The sequence below is a fragment of the Onychomys torridus genome, chromosome 3 (genome assembly GCF_903995425.1).
Source record: "Onychomys torridus chromosome 3, mOncTor1.1, whole genome shotgun sequence".
Lineage (NCBI taxonomy): Eukaryota > Metazoa > Chordata > Mammalia > Rodentia > Cricetidae > Onychomys > Onychomys torridus.
In genome coordinates, this window is record NC_050445.1 from 87,972,921 (window position 1) to 87,990,829 (window position 17,909).

Sequence of the window (17,909 nt, forward strand, 5' to 3'; positions counted from 1 at the left end):
TTCTGGCACATCCTTCATTGCTCACAGTGACTGTTTCTCTGACTGCCACTATTTCCTGCTAAGTTCATTTAGATACAGCCTAAGGCTTCAACTACTAAACATAATTCAAGAGGATGTTATAAAGTGTTTGGATACAAGTACAAGTATGTGTTAAGTGAATATAATGAAACTGAAGAGAATGTTTAGATTCTTTCAAGATATGTAGTCCGAGTAGGTGGGAGGCCTGAGCTTTCTGCTTAACAGGCTAGTGTTGAGAGGCGGAAATATTAGCATCAGAGACTTTTTCCTGAGATGAAAGAAATCTGAAAGGCCCCTTTCAGCGTGTGACTCCAGGGCTAGTTAATGTGGAGTCAGTGTGTCCAGATTGGAAACCGTCTTGAACAGCACACTTAGGAGACCTCCTTCAGGAGTCTTTTAGCCGTTGAGCTCTAAATTTCCCAAGACTGTGTTTTCCCTACAAAAGCATCTTGAATCATTCTTTTCTGAGAATTTCTTCATACCTTTTCCCATCAACATGTGTAAATTGTGTCATAGGTGCCGGAACCTCTTTTATTTATATTTAACACTGTATTTATTTGTTTCTGTCAATGTGTGGCACAGCATGTGTGTGGAGGTCAAGAGACAACTTGCAGAAGTTGGTTGTCTTCCCAGACTGAATTTAGGTGCTCAAAGGCAGGCTCCTCTATCTGCTGAGCAATCCAACTCCTCCTCCTCCTCTTCCTTTTCTTCCTCCTCCTCTCTTCTTCTTCTTCCTCTTCTCCTCCTCTTCCTCCTCCTTCTTCTTCTTTTGTTTTTAATCATTGCAACGTCACATTTTTCTCAGTCCCCTGTTAAAGCAGATGATTTAAGGACAAGCAGTGTCTCTTCTTTGTTTTCTTCTAGTAACTACCATTATTTTAACTCTCGATCATTAGGAATGTTCAGGGAAGTCTGCCTAATGGTTTGCATTGCTCTAGGAAGTCAGATCCTGGCTACAGGTGCTTGTGAAAGCACCATGTTAATGATTTAATCATTTAACACACTGCCCAATGGCTGCTCAGTGTCTCCTTGGTGTGGAGGGAGCTGTACATGGCTAGAGAATGGAATGGGAAACACAACAGATATGGTCCATGCCTTCATGGAATGCAGAAGCCAGTGGGGAGCTGGGTTAGGGACAAGAATGAAGTGACTCCAGCCCCTGGTTCTAATTTTAGAACTGGTTTGTTTTTGTGATCCTTGAGTGGCTTTCAGAAACATGAACCAGAGAACTAGAGGTTGTAGAGTAGCAGGGCCCAGACCTGTGCTTCATTCATGTGCTCAATTCTGGAAAGTCCCCTCACTTCCTGGTCCTCACTTCCTCTATTTAAATAGATTAAATCACTGTAAGGTGTGATCTGCAAATGTGGGAATTCTTCCTGTCTTTGTCTCTCCTACTTCTTTCTCTTTAAAGATGAACCAGAGACATGATCTCACTTAAACCCCTCCCCCCAATTTTCCCAATTTCCTAGTGACAGACCAAGAAATGAAAATGCATTGATACTGGACCCAGGATGAGGAAGCGGACCTCTTTATTAATAGCCATATTATTATGGATAGTGAAGATTATAGGCTATTCAATTCCCAAGCTGTCTCTTTAAGCTAATAAATGATTATTAACACAAACATTTGTGCTATACTACTGACATATATCAGGCACATCAACTAGAACCTAAGCTCTAGGAGATACTCACATATTTGTTGAACCAGTTAGTTTTAATAAGAATATTTTTACCTTTCTACCTTTTTCATGATTTTGTTAGTATTGTTTAAACATCATTCACCTTTTTGATATTGGAGGCCGGATGAACTTGGATTAATGTACCTAGTACTTCCATGGCTCCAGCATCTGAGCACTGTCAGTGTTCAGTAACTGTTCACAGGAGAGGCAGACAGCTTTGCTGAGCACTAGATGTTTAAGAATGTAAGGTTTAATATGTTAGAGCAAAGATACAATTTTTCCTTATTGACTCTTCATGGCAGTACTGTTCAAAATGATTCAGACTATTAATTTAAAATATTGGTTATTTTAACTTTTACCATCAACATAAATATATGCCTTGATTATAGGCAGGGCTCCCTAGAGTGTGAATTAGGTACAGAAAGCTAATATGTATCCAGCTTATTATGAGTGATTGGATTTAATCAACAGACAGGAAGGATTTTTGTGCAAATATTATTTTTCCCAATTTGAATCCTGTTTGCTCAGCATAACTGAAGCAGATGTCATTAGTACAAAGTGAATGTTTGAGGTAGCTCAAACATTTGGGAAATTTGGCTATTAACACAGATTCGGGGTAAGGTGACCTACCTTCCGAGCGCAGGCAGTCCAGAGTGGTGTTTGGACCAGTTTTGAATCATACTAATTTTGCTATTTAAAGATAAGATTTTCCACTTGACGCTTATTTATGTTTATATAATAAAAATAAAAATTACAAACATAATTGACACACAGAGCCAGAACAGAAGGCTTCTGTTAGAATTTGTAAGGCAGCTAGTTATCTGGTAGCAGAAGTTACAGAGAGCTACCACCATTGCAGGGCTTATCTGTCCATTGGGGATACTAAATCATACATTCATCTAGCCCTTCCTTTAGTTTTATTTTATTTTTATGTGTATGAGTGTTTTGAATACATGTGTTTATTTGCTCTACATTGTGCTTGATGTCCAGAGCATCTAGAAGGGGGCATTGAATCTGTAAAACTGGAGTTATGGATGATTGTGAGCTTCTTTGTGGGTGTGGAGAACCAAACACGGTTCCTCTGCTAGAGCATCAAGTGTTCTTAACCATTGAGCCATCTCTCCAGTCACACTGGCCCTTTCTTGGATTTACATATATTTTAGATACTTATAGCCACTTCAGGCATCAGGTTTGAAAAGCCGCTTTACTTTTGTCTCTGAATAGTAATTTTTCTTTGTTCTAGAATGCAGAGTTCTTAGATACTTGGTGTAACACTGGCTTTGAATTGTTGATCAGTGTTCTGAAATAGAGTTCCTGTTTCTTAGGCGGCACTGAGGGAATGCTATTTTCCAGGCACTCTGCTAAGTACTTTTTCTGCCATACCACATTTAAGTATCACATTTATTTCTAGGAATTAAATGACTTGCCCAGGGAAATCCATGCTGGAGGCAGGCTTGCTTCTGTGTTCACATTGAAAAACTATACTGTGCATTCTTTAGTTGGAAAACGCTGCTGTATTTGAGTCCAGCTTAGAGACAGCTACTAGTGTGCTTATAAAACAGTGGGCTGCTAAGAGATTTGTTGCTTATGGTTGAAACCACTGCTTTAGTTCCTGACCACACATGTTGTAACAACTGGTGTTTTTGCAATTCAGTGGCTTCCAACCATCCTCCACTGTAGCATCACAGTCTGTGAGACACAGTTCCTCTCTACTCCCTGCTCAGTTTTTTGTGCATGGATATGGTCTTATATAGTGACCAGTGGTGGTTGCATCTTTGCAAGAGCAGCAGATGTGATGTCACAGAATGTAGATGGTGTGGGTCAGGCATTTCACTTGGCCTTTTAATTCAATCAAGAAGCACAGTCAGCATGAGTCTGATGAGGCTGTTGATAAAATTTCCTGGTACGCTGCTTTACAGTGAATAGAAAGGAATAAAAATGAACACCCAAGTCAGTAACAGAATCACTTCTGCTTTCCAAGTGTTATTCCCATTGGTGTATGTCAGACGCTGTGCTTTTATACATCTTACAAGGCTGGAGATGTGTTCACAAACAGCATCACCACGGACCCCAAGGAATGCATTGTGCCTTGATGGCCCTGCTGCCGCTCCAGCCTAGTCTTACCACACAGCCTTCAAGTATTGAAGCTTTGACTGATGGAAAGGTCATGTTTGGGCACACAACCTGTTGTGTGTAGACCAGAACACCTAGATGGCCAGGTTGTCTTGCTTCTTCCTCTCCATCTCTTTCCCACTCTTCTGTGGATCACAGAGGACTTAGGAGTGGTTCTGCTGCTTGATGTCCTGGTTTGTCACTGGGAGTTGGGGGCAGAGGGAGTTGTGTTCACTTTCTTTGGCAACCAAGACCACAGCCAGGGTGGCTTGGGGAGCCACTTCGATAGCTGAATATTGGGATACTTTAAAACCCCACCGGACTCTTGCTTAGAAGGAACTGCTGTTCTAGATGGTGGTGGGGGCCCACTTCCTATTTTAGCCCTGATGGCCCTGAAAAGGCAGGCAGAGAGAGGGGTTCTGTGTTCTTATCTCTCCCTTTGTTTCCTCTCTTTTCATTCCCCTCTGATTCCCTCCCTTTCCTCAGTACCCTGGCTGGCCTCAAACTCATGACCTTCCTGCTCAGCCTTTTCCCATCACTTTTAAAGCTACTAACAATAAAAGAGAAGCCCATGCTTTTTCTTTTGAAGTATGTTAAGAGTCATAGAAGAGAACCATATTTTAAGGTTCTTCAGTAGAAAATTGTGTTATAAAGTCATGGTGAATAACTGGCCTCTCCACAATGGCCTCCTGTTTCTATTACTTTACTCTGGAAGGTGAGTAAATGACATTTTACTAACCTTCTTAGGTAAAGGGATTATCAAAGTAGCGGAATCACCCCAGGCCCCCAGCTCCCTGTCTTTTTACTCTCTTGGCTTACATGGCAGATTGATGGTGTAGGGGCAACAGAGATGTGCTGAGGACTGTGGAAGGTGTACTGTGGGTTTTATTACCACAGTATTAGCTGTCCTGGATGACCTAAGGCTTTCACTACACATGCAAAGCATGTCCATAGGAATTTGTAGTGGATCCTTTACAGAGTTCAAAGGTGCCAGCAAGTTTTATTCAGCAAATAAAGAGAGCTTATTTTCTTTGGTATTTTCCTGCCTTCTGTAGAGATGACTTATATAGAGTATATTGTATATGATTATATCTATACAACAGTAGTACAAATACCCGTTGCCATCTATTAATAGCAGACTGCCTAGTCACCATTGATGCCAGGATAGGTATTTTTTTTTTTTAAGTGAACCCAAAGAGAGAAAATGAGAGCATTGGAGCTAATGGATTAATTTGCTGTGTTGATGATTAAAGAAAAGAGCCAAGTTGATATTTAAAATATTTCTCCCATCATTACTTCCTTAAAAATCCCCACAGACAGACAATGAGACCTCTGTCTGCACATTGCCTTTTTATGCTTAGGACAGAATTTTCTAAACTTTTTTTTTATATAAATTAAGTTTTTAATTAGCTGATTGCATAAGTATCTTCTACACAATTTCTTAATAATGATGGATATTTATAAGTCAGATTTACCTGCAGTAACCTGAGTCTCCTCTGGATCATCTTCTCAGCCTTGAAGGACTTCTCTGGGTGCCAGGGATTCAGAGCTGTCTTCCAGAGGATGCTGCTATATCATTAAGGTAGCAAGATCTGCTCTTGGAAGGAGAAAAAAATAGAAACAAGATAGGAGAGATAAAGTGATGGAGTGGTGCTGGGCAGTTATTTCTGCAGAGAAGTAGTCATTAAAAATTTCCTCTAGTCATGCTGTGATGGTTTCAATAGAACGCAGTTCCAGCTCCTGTGATGCCGAACTCAACTATTTTATCTCCCCAAAGAAGTTGTGCTTAGCCTCTCTAAAGCTTCCACATAAAGAATATACAGTCGAGTGTCCTATTTACAACAGTGAGTTCCTTTCTAATTAATTAAATGTTCTCATCAAACCATACTCAATATTTCTTTCCTGAGTGACTTTCATTTGTGTCAATCATTTGTCCGTCCTTCCTCCAACCAATCCAGAAAATATTTGTCCAGCACTTGCATTGAGAACAAAACATGTACACACACACACACACACACACACACACACACACACACACGCACGCACGCACATGCGTGTGCACACACACATGCACGCACATGCATGCGCATGCATGCGCATGCATGCGCATGCACACAAACACACACACACACACACACACACACACACACACACACACACACTAATAAAAGAAGCATAAAGCATTCTGTCTGTTAGAATGATTACAGGTTTGACCATGTGCTGTCAAAGAAAGAAGTCAGCACCACTTCCTGAGAGAATTAAACCCAGAAGTGGATATTTCTCCTTTAGGAAGGATAGTCAGTGAAGTCATGCCTGAGGAAGAGATACAGAAACTGCACGCCTTTAATCCTAGTGCTATGGATGCAGAGGCAGGCAGATTTCTGTGAGTTCCAGGACATCTGGGTCTATGTAGAGAGACACTGTCTCAATAAAACAAAACAAAATAACAACAAATCTCATGTGCAGTGGAGGGGGAGCCAACCTGAGAGGATCCTTGAGGGCTCTGGGCAATCTTCCATGCCTCCCTTTGATAGAATGGCTTGTGTGATCCATGAGAGCAGGGTGTCTCCCATCTTCAGCTTAGTCTTTTCCACAGCAGTAGGAACAGTGTCTACTACACAGTGACACAATGTGGCCATCAATAGGTGTTCAAGACAGAGGGCCACTGGGAAGGACCTGGCCCTTCCCAACATGCAAGCTAGATGGTGTAGGGGTGACAGAGATGTGCTGAGGACTGTGGGAGGTGCACTATGAGTTTTATTACCACAGTATTACTCGTCTTGGATGACCCAAGGCTTTCACTACACATTCAAAGCATGTCCAAGGGAATTTGTAGTGGATCCTTTACAATTTTATTCAGCAAATAAAGAGAGCTATGTTCTTCAGTATTTTCCTGCCTTCTGTAAATATGACTTATATAGGGTATATTATACATGACTATCTACATTATGCTTATTTATTTGTATTTTATGTGGATGGATATTTTGCTTGCATGTATGTCCAAACTCCACTTGATTGCCTGGTGTCCATGATGTCAGAGAAGGGCATCAGATCTTCTGGGACGAGTTACAGATGGATGTGAGTCACTAGGCAGGTGCTGGGAATCAAACCTGGGTCCTTTGGAAGAGCAGTCAATGCTCTTAATGGCTGAGCCACCTCTCAACCTCTGTCTCTATCATATTGTATCATATCATATCATCATATTTATTATATATTAGTGGTTTCCATGTTGAATTCCAAGATATAGATATTCTAAGCCATACTGTAGAAGAGTTGCATTGATTTAATTTGCTTCAGAAAGAATCCTTGACACTGGTATTTTTAGGATCTGTTCTCTTTTTTTGCTATTTATGGGGATAATATAAGTAGAAGGTGCCCTGAGTCCCTTTGATGAGGACATGTATGGAAGCCGTTGACTGGAGTAGCAACCAGGTGTTTGTAGATGAAACAGATGCTTTCTACATTGTATGTAAGATGTAGTCATGGGTCCCTGTGGCTTATGGCACACAGTAAACACTCAATTGCTGTTGTCTGGCTAGGGAGTTCATTAAGAAGAGCTGTGACTTTCAGAAGAAAGAGGTGTGCTTTGGGACAGTGATCATTTAATCTCCAGAGAAAATAAGAATCCTGAGCTTTGATAAGGCAGTAGCTTTGCTTTTCTTGAGCTCCAATGTAGACAGGATAACAAGGGAAGCATCTTATCTCCTCTTTGTAGTGATTGGATTTTTCTTTCCCCAGAGATCACAGTTTAGCTCCCAAGGAAAATCTGGCTGTCATGTGGATCCCTGACTGTTTTAAATTCCATTATAGTTAAGGCCCAGTTTTTGAAAGGTCACAAAGGTTTCTGATGACTCTGGTTGATTTACTACAATTTAGGGCAAGGAGGAATAATTCTTATTTGAAAAGAATTAGTATATAGGTAATAATTTTATTCTGCTTTCTTTGTTCTATCCTCCTCACATATATAATTCCATTCATTTTTTAAAAAAGTATATAGTTCAATATATGTGTTTTTATGTGTGTGTGTGAGTACATGCATACTTATATGCATGTACAAATGTTTACAAACTCAGGCTATAAATAGAGATAATACAAGTATGTTTGATGAAGTTGCTGACAAGATTGACTTATGTATATGTGGGACAGGAAGATGGCTTAGTGATTGTGGGTGCATACTATTCTTGCAAAAGATTCAAGTTTGTTGCCAGCATCTACCTTGAGTGGTTTCCAATTGCCTGCAACCACAGCCCTAGGGGATCCAACAACTTAGGTCTCTGTAGTCACCTGCATTCATTTATGTGTGTGTGTTCACATGTGCATAAACATAATTAGAATAAAATTTTATTTTTCTTTTTGTATGTTTGTGTAAGTGTATGTGCACTCCTGTGCACATATTCATATGCCTGTGTATGCACAGAAGTCATAAAATGACATCAAGTGCCATCTGGTATATTCCTTTTGAGACAAAGTTGCTCCCTAAATATGGGGCTTTTGTTTTCCCCTCAGTGCTGAAAGCCAGCAAGGCCTAGAGATGCTCTTGTCTCTCTTGCCTTTGGAGCTTCAGTGACAGGTATTCAGAAGTCACTGGGCTTGTTAAGTGGGTGCTCGGACCCGAACTCTGATCCTAATGATTGTGCATCAAGCACCCTTTAAAACATAATAAAAAAGATGGCATTTCATCTTTCTCTCTCTCTCCCTGTCCCCCCACTCTGTGTGTGTGTGTGTGTATGTGGAGGCACGTGTCTGTCACAATATACATGTGCAGATAAGAAGACAATTTTGGGGGAGCCATTTCTCACCTTCCACCTTGTTGTTTCCAATGCTGTGTGTGCAATGAACTCCAGTCTAGCTAGTCCACCAATTCTGGTCATGTCCTCCTATCTTCCCCAAAGTGGTGCTAGAATTACAGATGTCTGCCATTACATCTGGATTTTGATATGCTTTAAGGATTGAACTTAGATCATCAACCTTAGGCAGCAAGTCCCCTTTTTCTTTTTTAAATCAGAACTCACTTTGTAATCTTAGCTGGCCAGGATGGAACTGTACAGATCAGGTTGGCTTTGAAGTCATAAGATCCACTTGCTTCTGCCTCCTGAGTTCTGGAATAAAGAGTATGCATGATCACCCCTGGTTTGGCTGATTTTACTCACTGAGCCATGTTCTTAGCAAATAGCAAGCACTCTTTATTACTAAGCCTTCTTTGTCGCCCCCAATACATTATAGATGTTTTCATTTCAAGAAATTACTGACCACCAAACCATGGTCTACTCGTCTGAGTAAGGATGCAGTGTCAAGTCACGTGACATGGTTCCTGACTTTCCAGAGACATCTTCTGAACAACTGGGTGATAACTTGTAAGATATCTTTGTATTGAGGATATTTATGTAGGCAATATGTAGATGATGGCGCATGTATAAATTCAACTCAACCTTTGGTCATTTCTGGAGGGTATATGTCAAGAAGATTCCTTGAAAGAACTGGTGCCATCTAAATCTTTTTAAGACACCACAGATGGATTGTACACGTGTCTTTTAATAGTCATTTTACTTAAACATATATGTAAGTAATCTATGAAGATCTTTTGGGGCAGTGGATTGACCAAAATGAAAAGCCTGGGAATGCTGTTGGCTGAATATTACCAGGGAAGCATTTGAAGCCATGTTGTACTAAGTGTCTGGAACTGACCCCATTCTTTCATGGTCAACATTTGGGAGCCCATGGGAAGCACATGTGTTCATTTTTGTGGGTAAATACTAATAAATCACATGTTTAGCACTTATACTTAGGGAAGTAGGCTCATGCAGCTTGAGGTAGTCTCCAAGGCAGGGTAGAATGTGACTAGATCCTTCTGAAAGCTCAACCCCTCACAGACCTTCACATACTAAGTCTTCCCTCTTTTATTCTCTCCTGTATTTCTTTCTTGATGTTTTCTCTCACTCTTTTCTGTTCCTTAGTTCTCTAGATGGGTCAGCATTGATCCAAAATAGGTGATGCTGACCATAGTCAGAACCACACAGACTATTTTTTTATTGATTTTTTTTTTTAACCATGAGCATGTTGGCTATTGTCTTATTCACAGCTCCAGTCAACAGTGAAACATTCAATTATCCCTTCTTCTTTGGCGAGGAGACTGGGCTACAGAAAGTTCAATGAATTTGCACAGGGTCTCAGACTTAGTAAATGGTGGGATTTTAAATTGGATTCATGAACACCAAGAGAGAACCTATGTGGGGTTGCTTCATAAGAGAAGAGGAATGGCCTCTCAGTTATCTTTTTATAGTCCCCAGGGAAGTCCCCATGTAGAAAGTACCTAGTGACTTATGGATGAATACAACTATTCACCAGGGATTTGGTGCAATTTAATTTTCTCCTTCTTTCTCTTTACTGGCCATTAGTTTTACTGAAAACTTGTGTACTTTTATGATCTTCTTTCTAATTTGGCACGATCTTTCTGAACTTCACTGGGCTATCATCACCTCCTACTGGGACCACTGCAGTAGCTAATATTGCCTGTCTTCTCTTCAGTTCTCCACATAGCAGCGAGATAGACTGGTCATACAGTCCCACTGTGAGCTCCTCAGTCCCCTATTGACAAGGAACAAAATCAGTGACTTCTCACTGGCTTGACAGATCTGGCCTGGTCTGGCCCCAACTTCAGTCTCCACACACACCGTTCTTGTCCCTCCTTCCAGGCTCTGCCACTGCTCCTGCTAACTCTCCCAGTTACTGCTCCTACGTGTGTTGTCACAGCTACATGGAAGACTCTTTTACTTCCTCCCTACCTCCAGTCTCAGAGATTCTTGCTTAAGGAAAGCCCATCTGACCTCATTTAACTCTTTTCATCTCCTTGTAGCAATTTTCCTGTGTGTAATCATGGAATAATATGATTATTTAATATGTGTTTCCCACTGGACTATAAAGCCATAAGAATTTGCACAGTACTTGAACTGTTGTGGGTATTCAGTCGGTATGTATCAGACAGAAGAGTGGATGAAAGAATAAATGAACAGAGAGCACACAGACTTTGTTTGGCTGGAATCCCTGGCTGAATATCTCCTATTATTGGAGGGGCGTTTTCAAGATGTAATTCATCCCATTGTGGAATGGTGATGTATAGAAGCAGCGTGCTTTCCTATATGTTACGTTTGGAGATAATCTCTGAGACACAGACAGGTGAAGTCACTTGCCCAGGGGACACAGCTAGTCAGTGTCAGATGTCTTTGTTGTGACCTTTGGATTGTGTACAGGGAGGGACTCTGTCTTTCATAGCTCTGTAAGACGCTCTGGTGTGCTGAGTCTGTAGTATAAATATTTGATAATATTGATGTTGTCATGTCTGCATTTTAAAGTGTTTTCTCTTTGAGAACATGTATTGCTATTTTTTTCCCTTCTTGTATACCAATGCGTTCGGAATTGATTGGATGACAGTCTAAAATACACAGATGTGTGGTCTCAAGATTTTTGTGTTCAGAAAGGGGGCCACCAGTAGAAGCAGCATATGCTTTCCCTCTACCGGGCTATGGCCAGCGCAGCCCTCCTTCTTCTCTTGGGTAGATGGAAGGGTAGAGAAAACAGTGCATCAATAGCTTGTCAGCTCTAAGATGCGCTCAGTGCCCAGCACCCTAAACTGCGTATACAGTTGTGAAGTCGACAGAGATGTGTCCTAGGCTGTGCTTGATTTATCCTAACTGAAAATAGCAGGAACTATCCTATAGTCTTTTTTCCGTGAGTCTGTTAAGTGTTAAAAATCCACCAGTATGTGACTTCCTTTTCCTTTCAAGTTCTCTGATGACATATGTCCCCTGCAAGCTTGCATCCCCTGCAAGCCTGAACTGATGCCCAAGCTGGGGAAGGTCCAGTCAGCATTGCCAGAGCTTGCCTGACTGCTGTGTACATTTCTGGCCTGGCCTGGCTTGAGGAGTGTCCCCCCTCCCTGTGCAGAGTGAGGAGTGTTTCACCCCTCAGGTGCTATAGGTACTGGATTAAGCAGGTCTGCTATTGCAGACAGACAGCAGGCTCCATTCTAGCGTGGAGCTGTGTTTGGATTGGAGTTTCCAGGGCCTTATCAGGAGCCACCCCTAGTGACACAGCCGGTGCCAGAAGTAACTTTGACTTTCACTCTTCGCCAAGGGCTTGCAGAACACCTTAAAGGAAAAAAGATGGAGGCGCTCAGAGTTCAGATGCTCATGCCCTGCTCCTTTGAAAGCTTGTATCTGTAAGTGAAGTTTTTTTCTGGAGATAATTCTGGGACCACTTAACAGAAGCCTTTCATTCTCTGGCTGAGGGGACGGATGGAGAAAGGAAAGCTTGGGAGTTAGAAATAGGGGCTGGTTCTTTGCGACTGTGGCTCTAATCAGCTGCAGCCATTGCCTCTTGTGACTGGATGTGACCAAGGGCAATGGTTCATTTGGGGAGGGGGCATCAAAATGTGAGCCCTCTCATTTGAAATTGAATTTTGATCATCAATTGATGATAGCAAAAAAAAAAAAAAAAAAAATCCCGACTGTTTAAAAGATGGGTTAAGGCAGAACAGAGCTTGGTCCGTGATTGTAAAATAGATCACAACCCAGTTTTATTATGAATAAAAAGGCATTTTCTTTAGGAAGACACATTTGAGTGTCATATTTTCCCAAACTGCCCCATTGTAAACACTTTAGAGATCTCTCTCTTCCTCCCTGTGGTATGGTATGTGTGTGTCTGTATGTCTGTCTCTCTCTGTGTGTGTGTGTGCATGTGTGAGTGTGTGCACATGTGTGTGTGTGTGTGTGTGTGTGTGTGTGTGTGTGTGTGTGTGAATTCTCTGACCACAGAATAGTGGCAGTTGTATTGTAAAATGTTCTCATTTGTATTTTGTGGATTTTTTTCTTTATGGATTCAGATTTATTGTTGTAGAAATGTCAAGCAAGGTGAAGGAGCAGTTTGAAGGGAGCCCCGAATGGAGGCAGACTAAGTAGCGAAGCCCCTCCCCTCTGTCCTCTACTTTCGCTGTTACTTCCTAAGACTAGGGAACAGTACTGAAAGCTGGGTCTCCAAGCGAACAGGCTTTCAAGCAGATTAACTTATGCAAAAGCCACTTCTGGAGCTTAATAATTATTTACTGAGTGTTCCTGGGTCAGGAAAGGGGTTCTGATTAAAGCAGAGAAGCATTTTATTCCACAGCCGGGGAAGGTGTGCTTGAAGACAGCAAGAAGAATGGAAAAATACTAGGTGTAGCAGAACTATTTTTAGAATTTGATTCTTAAAAATGAAATTCCTGATAATTGAAGTGTGGGCTAAGAGTCCGTCATTTGCAGTTGATGGGTCTTTAAGAGGTCCTATAAAAGGTAATTTTGAAAATGACTTCTATTTCTGCTGAAGTTTGCTTTTATATATACCTTGTACATTTTCATCCCATGTGTCATTAAAACAGCTAATTACTCATCTTGCTAAAATGATAGAGCATTTTATGAACAATATAATTATGCATTTGAAATGTCATTATGCTGAAATTTTTAAAAATAAATCTCTGCTTTATAAATCAGATAATAGTTGGGAAGACAGTGCCTGTTCTTTATGAATTATACCCTGCAAGAATGTACCTACAACCTGCAAATGTTTTTAGTTCTGATCTTAAGCAAGCTGAAGGTTGAAACTAGATCAAACTTACTTTGCAGATGCAGCATAAGGACAGACCTAAATCTGTCGCCAAATTAATCCTTAATTTTGAATTTTTTTTCTCTAGTTAACTATAATACTTGTCATAGGAGTATGTGTCTCTCTAAACTCTCTGAATGAATTTTCTAGCAAATGTCTTTGACAAAACTTGTGTATTGAACTGTTTTCCATTACCTTTTTGCCTGCCTGGGAATTAACTGTGTGTTTCCCTCTATGAAAGCCAGTGAGCACCACAGCTGAAAGCAGCATTCTGGAGACTTCCCCGTCCTGAGAGATTTCACTACTTCGAGACAGTCTGGTGTTCAGAGAATATGATTTTCTGGGATTAAAGTACAATGTTGGGCTGGGAGAAGACTCAGTGGGTAAAACTTGCACACAGGGATGAGGACTTGTGATCAGACCCTCCCACCCATGTGAAGCCACACTTGATAGCATGTGTCTGTAATCTCAGAGTTGCTATGGTGACTTGGGAAGTGGAGATGGGAGAATCCCTGGAAGCTTATGGGTCAGCTAGGCTGGCATGTGCAATAGTGCCTATCTCAAAGAGGATAGAAGGTAAGGACTGATACTCATTGGTGTTCTCTGACCTCCACACTCATACCATGGCACTGATGTGCCTATACTCTGACACATGAACATGTACAAGTACATGACATACATTGTACACATACATTACACATGCACACTCACCACAGGTGTGCACACACACACATGATATGAAATAATGTGTTGTGACTTTTACAAACTGTCCAGATTGTCTGTGGGCCCTGTTAATAGTACTTTAACTGTCTTGATACATTTTTACAGCCCCTTCATGTAGAACATCCTTGTTCCATTGCCATTTTGCAAATGAAACATCTAAGCTCTGAGCAGGTACACAGCCTGCCGAAGTCTCACAGCTAGCATGTGACAGAGCTAGGACTGGACTCCAAGCGTGCTGGTTCTCTTGTTTGTCTTATTTGGTATATTTTCACCTGAGATGACAAGACAACTGCACCTTCTTCCTCTGCTTCTGTGCTGAGTTTCTCATGTCTCCTTTCACTGATAGCTAACAGGGATGTGTTTTGTACGATTGTGGTTACTCTGGATACTGTGCGATATTTTTTTTGTCAGACATTTCACTAAGTCTAACTCACAGTTGACTTCATGCACCTATCAGGGGGAAGAGGAAGTCTCTGAGTAGATTCATTGATGGGAAGGACTATCTCAACCTTGAAATGCAGAGAAATTCCTCTGTGAATGAAAGAAATATACAAGATCCCTATGATTCAAAGTTCCTGGCCACTGAATGACTGAAACATATCCATTCTTTAGCCAAAGGTCCCCTAAAACCAAGGTTCTAGTATCATTGATTCCATGAGGTGGAGTGTTTGTTAGAAGAGTGATACCATATTTACTCATTGAACAAACATTTATCTTGTCTGTGTGCTGGGAAGTGTAGAGTATGAATAAAACATGTGAATGTCTCTGCCTTCAGTGGAACCAACTCTCCCAGTTCTAAAGAGTCAAGAACAGCTTGACTTTTAAATCCTTGTCATCTTCATGGTCCAAAATGGCTCCCAGAACTCCAGCCAGTGCAGCCACATTACTGGAGACATGATGGCAGAGGGTTCAAGAGTGAATGTCTATGCAGTTCCTGGAAGTACCACCTGACATTCTTCTTTAAGAATCATTGGCCGGATTTAGGCATGTAGTGATTGTAAGTCCATGGGAACCTGGAAAATATGGGTAGCAGTATGGCTAGCTAATGTCGGGAGAAGAGGGGAAGACAGGTTAAACATCCTCAGTCTGAAAATCTGCAGTGCTCTGAAATTCAAAGCTTTCAAGTACTACTATGTCATAAGGAAAAATCCACACTTGACCTCTTGTGACAAATTGACATTAAAAAATGGGCTTAGCTACAACCACTATATAAAATGGCCTCCAGTCTACATGTGTAAGGAGTACATGAACATGAGTGGATTTCATGTGCAGATTTGTTTCTGCTCTCAAGTTTCTAATTATGTGTGTGTGTAAATGTTCCAGAATTGGAAGACATCTATGCTGCCTTCCAACACCTTAGATAAGAGATGAACAATCAGTACATTGTGTGAATTATTTTGGGCAGAATCCTGATTTTCCTTTTTGAGAGCTGCTAAGATTTCTTATAAAAGTACAACAGACCATACTGTACTCAAGTGTTCATGTGTTTACATATGAAATGTCTTATTGGCTAGATTCCATATGTGAATGAGAATATGCAGGGTTTTTTTTCCTGAGATTGTGTGACCTCACACAACACACACAGACACAGGCACAGACACAGAGACACACGCACGCGCACACACACACACATGCACACACTCTCTCTCTCTCTCTCTCTCTCTCTCTCTCTCTCTGTCTCTCTCTCTCTAAGTCCATTGATTTTCCCGCAGACATTTTAACTTCAGATTACTTTAATGTTGAGTAGTATTCTGTATTTGTTTTTCTAGTTCTAATTCTATCGTCGAGTCTTTGCTTTTGGTGGCGAACAAGAGCATAACATGTATTCTACACTGAAATTGTACAATTTAAACATGAGGCTCCACGACTTCTATTCTGAATGTCCTTTCTAACTGGATAGAAGTTCACTGAGTTATTGTATAGACTTTGAATCTGGTTAATTTTTGGTATGTGGTGTTTTTATTTCTCAGTTGTGAGATTCTTAGTCATATCAAACTAAAGCTTTAATAGAGATGGACTGACCTTTCTGAACCATTGTTTAGGATTAGTCCAGAGTTACAAAGAATTCAGGGGGTACTTGATACAGATTTTACATGTCGTCTAGACACAATAATCTTCCTTCCCCACATCCCTTGTGACTTTTTTTTTTTTTTAAATTCACATTGCTGTTTTTGGGTCTCTTCTCTCATAGATGCAAAAATTCTAGATTCACTTCTACTGCCAGATTACTGGATGTAAAAGAGAGTCCCTGCTCCACAGTTCCTGTCGGAAATGGAACCCTCTGTACTGTGGTAGAATAATGAATGACCCCTTTCTGACCCTAGTGCCAGAGGACAGATAGGCTGATTGGATAGGCCTACCCTGAGTATCCATGAGCTGAAAGGAAGGGAGACTGGCTTTGCAAGGTGAGATCAGTGGCACAGGATGCTGGATAGGCATGCATAATGGGTGGGCACAGTAAGCCTTGATGGCCACCTGTGAAGTTGCCTCCCTACAGAAGTGTGTACCCATTCACAAATCCTTACACCACACTGCACACTTTCAGCTGGCTGTCAATGTGCTGTTATAAACTTTGGATCTTGGTAGATATCTTCTAAGCATGCAGTGATTGTCAAATATTGTGATCTGAAACATTTAAATATTCTTTAACCCATACCAGTGTTGTCTAGACAAGTGACTGAGCATGCTCTGTGACTGGGGCAGTTGTCTGAGTACATGTAGAAAAATTTCATGCCTTTAAAAAGTTATTGCCGTACATTTTTTGGAAGTTGTATGCTCTCTAGCAACTTTGTGTGAATTTTTATAAAGCACTGTTTTATTGATGATATAAAATATAAAAATAGAAAAAAAGTTATTTCCAATAGCTGGGTGTGAGTGAAAATCCACATTGGACAGAGTGAGCAAGAATTGGAGAGCATGGGAATTAGAGATGGCTCCAAGGTTAAGAGTACTCTTCCAGAAGACCTGAGTTCAGTTTCTAGAACGCAAGTCGGGTGGCTCACAACCACCAGTATCCAACACCTTTGACCTCCACATGACCATGCATGAGTATATACATGCATATGCGTGCATTTGTGCACACATACAGAGAAATAACACATTAAAAATTGGAACTTGTGTTCTAGTGGAAGTTTCATTTGAAGAACAGAACACTTGAGTGTGGTGTTTCACCACTGCTTTGTACCCTTGCAGTGGTCTGCCTTAGAGGGGAGTTCCTGAAAAGGATCCAGGCATCAAGGGTGTGTCCATCCCGAATGGTGTCTGTGCAAAATGGCGATAAGTCGCAGTGATAAAATAAGGAAATAGCAAAATTCACATGTTGGTTTATAATGTTTCTTTTTGTTTTAAATTTTTTAATTAAAGTTTTTCATATAATATTTTTGTTCATATTCTTTACCCTTCCTCAGACCCTTCCCCTTCCTATCCACACAACTTCATATTCTTTTTCTCTCTTAAAAAGAAATACCGAATCAAACCAGCCAAACAAAAAAAGCATACACACATACAAATAAAAAAACATGGAGTCTATTTTGTATTAGCCATCCACTTCTGGGCATGAAGTCTTCTCTGGAGTGTGGTTGACATACCCAATATCACTCAACTGAAAAAAAAAAAAAAACTATCCTGGCAACTATCAATTGCAAATAATTTCTTGATTAGTGGTAGACTTGTGCCTATATCCCCTTCTCCATGCTGGGATTTTTATCTGGTTTGAACTTATGTGGATATCATAGTCTCTGTGAGT

General features: G+C 40.8%; 1 protein-coding gene across 3 annotated transcripts in view; it reads left to right on the forward strand.

Moving 5' to 3' along the window:
- Nucleotides 1-17,909, forward strand: part of Mitf (melanocyte inducing transcription factor) — a 217,018-nt gene that overhangs the window by 108,806 nt on the left and 90,303 nt on the right. The window lies entirely within an intron of this gene.